The following is a 2924-nucleotide window of genomic DNA, read 5'->3' as shown; positions in this document are numbered from 1 at the left end:
ATGGCTTGAATAATGAAGATGCTCATGAACACCTTGTCTTATTCAAAGAAAAAGCGGGTATGATCAAGTACAATGTCATCACGGAAGAGCAAATTCTCCTTATGCTCTTTCGTCTTTCCTTGAAGGATAATACTAGAAAATGGTTGAATTCTCATGAACCGGGTACTTTCACTACTTGGGAAAGCTTGTCAAAGGCTTTTATCAAAAAAATTTACCCTCCTTCAAAAACCGCTAGAATAAGACATGAAATTCAAACCTTCAAGCAAAAACATCGTGAAACTTTAAGTGAAGGATGGGAAAGATTTAGAGACCTTCTTACCTCTTGCCCACATCATGGAATCCCTAAATGGATGACAACTCAAATCTTCTTTAAAACCCTTGAGCAAAGGTTTAAGGATATGATTGTGACGACCTCCGGTGGCAACTTTGACAACATGAAAAATCCCCAAATCACGGAGTTGATCCAAAACATTTCCGACATGGAAATTAGCTATGGAGGTAAAGAAGGTGACTATGGAAGGGAAAATGAGTCCGAGAGTGAAGGACCTTCAAAGCTAGAATTGGAAAACAAGGCCAAGTTGGATGAATTGTCAAAGAAATTTGATAGCTTTTTGGGGGAGATGAAGCATGAAAATGCTTATCATGAAGAAAGATCAAGTCATTCCAAGGTCTACTATGTTCAAGAGCCTAGGTCACCACCAATGACCTACTCTCAACAAGGTCCTCCTCCTAGAAACTATCAACAATATGCTCCTACCTGTGAGAATTGTGGTGGCATTGGGCGTTCTTATAACGCTTGCTGATCCTTTTCACAACAAGACCCATACCCACAAGAACCTTATGTTTTACAAGACCAACAACCTCACCATTCCCAACAACAAAAAAATCCTTACCAACCTCCACAAAATCAGCAACAATACATAGAGCCAACCAACCCCACCTCTTCTCTTGAGAAATTGTTAAGGGAAATGGATGCCAAGATTGACAATCAATTCAAAAGTTTGAAGGCCGAACTCTTAAATGTCCATGCACACCAAAGGACACTTGACTCTTACATGGCCAACCAAGGGGCCACTAATCCTCAAAGAAGGAAACACTCCCTTCTAATTCAAGGCTCTAATCCCAAAGATGGACTACCACTTCATCAACAAGTCCACTTGGTCACCTTGAGAAGTGGGAAGGAATTAGGAAGATCGATGGAGATAGTGAGTGAACAAATTGAGGAAGACAAAAATTTCGTCTTAGAAGAAATTGTGGTTGGAAAAGTTGTTGATCGTGAGTTCTTGATTGGTCTCGAACCTAAGGATGGAGATGAACTTGGCCCTCCCATATGGGACACTTATTGAGATTCCTTGCAAAATGATAAGTGTGGGGAGGGAAGTTATGAAGGGCTTTGTGCCCCTATTTGGGATGTCTATGATAATGAGGAAGACTCCCCACAGCCACCTCCTTCCGAAATCTTTGAAGAAGAAGTGCTTATCAATGACAAGTGTGGGAAAGAAGGAAAAAGTTGGGAAATGGAGGTTGATGAAGTCGAACTTGCCATATTGGGAGAGTTGAGGAGCCATGAGAAAAACTACGACATTTGTAGTTTTGACTCTAGCTTGAAAGAAATTGAAGCTCTCATCTTTGGTAGTGATTCGGTTCAATTGAAGAGTCAAGAGAATTTGGATAAAAATGATGATATTATAAACCATAATGTTGATAGGTTGACTCCTCCACCTCTTATTCTTCACCACTCTCCTTGTCTTGATGACCATGAGGAGGTTTCCTCATTCTATGAAGTTTATGAGATGCCGTCCCTCTCTCCCTCTTGCTACTACATGGAAATGGAGGATCCTAGTCACCAAGAGGATCCTAGAAACAATACCGAGAGGAGTAAGAGGAAGAATGGGAGGAAGCGTTGGAAGAGAAGTTGGATGCGGTTGGCTATAGCTTGGAGCTACCTATGCTTGCTTGAGGGTTTTGCTAGAGCCTTTGACCGTCTCCTCTGAACCTTGAGTGACATGGATCATGCCACTTGTATTTTCATGCAACAAAATTTTGATGAGAGGTTTTGTGGAGTCCCTTAAGAACCACTAAATTGTATATATTCTCTTCCCTTACTTATACTTTACTTGCATTTTAGTCCCCTCCTTACATTTGTTCCATTGAGGACAATGTCACGTTTTAAGAGTGGGGAGAGGATTCATTATATAAAAACCGTAAAAAGTTGAAAAAATTGAAAAAAAAAAAAAACTCAAAAACATGTTATTTATTTTATTACACCTTCCTTTCAAAAAAATGAAAAAAAATCCAAAAAACATTGAATATATCAAAAATATAAAAACATGCCTTTAATGTTGGAGTATGTGTCCTCGACAATAATGTGATCACATGTTTAAATCTCATATTAAGAACACATAAGGGATTGTAACATTTTATTGTCAACTGATCCACATTAATCAGTAATGATTGGCTGACTAGAGTTTGACATTACTGTCGTGTGACGGTGGTGATGAGTTGATCCCTTAAGGTCATACCTCTAGGGAAACATTCTTAATAGATAATTAATTAATTGTGTACTGATACAAGTTAATTAATTCCTTAATATTGATAAATGATTTTGTGAGTAGGATAACGTATCTTATTGTAATTCGATTAAATAAGATTTGGTCTAAATAATTTAAATTGTTTTATTACATAGATTTATTTATTGTTTATGAAAGAATTAAAATAAGAATGAATTGTTTATTATAAATATAAGTAGTTATGATTTATAATTCTATGACCCATTTTAAGAAATATTAATTGTAAATTACTAGTTAATTTTTGTATGTGGTTTATTTTGTTTATATAATGTTTTTTTTTTTGGTAACATGTGAGCTTTTTATATATTAATGAAAATTTTCAAGAGGATATTACATTCATCACCTATTACAATC

At 36.6% G+C, this 2924-nt stretch overlaps 1 non-coding gene across 1 annotated transcript; it reads right to left on the bottom strand.

The window, feature by feature from the left end:
- Window positions 1-233: 233 nt before the first annotated feature.
- On the bottom strand, window positions 234-340 carry LOC141603462 (small nucleolar RNA R71). Its single transcript, XR_012525337.1, has one exon. It is a non-coding gene; the product is annotated as a small nucleolar RNA R71 (small nucleolar RNA).
- Window positions 341-2924: the final 2584 nt, after the last annotated feature.

This window comes from Silene latifolia, chromosome 9 (assembly GCF_048544455.1).
Source record: "Silene latifolia isolate original U9 population chromosome 9, ASM4854445v1, whole genome shotgun sequence".
Taxonomy (NCBI): Eukaryota; Viridiplantae; Streptophyta; class Magnoliopsida; order Caryophyllales; family Caryophyllaceae; genus Silene; species Silene latifolia.
This window is presented reverse-complemented; position numbering and strand designations above follow the sequence as displayed.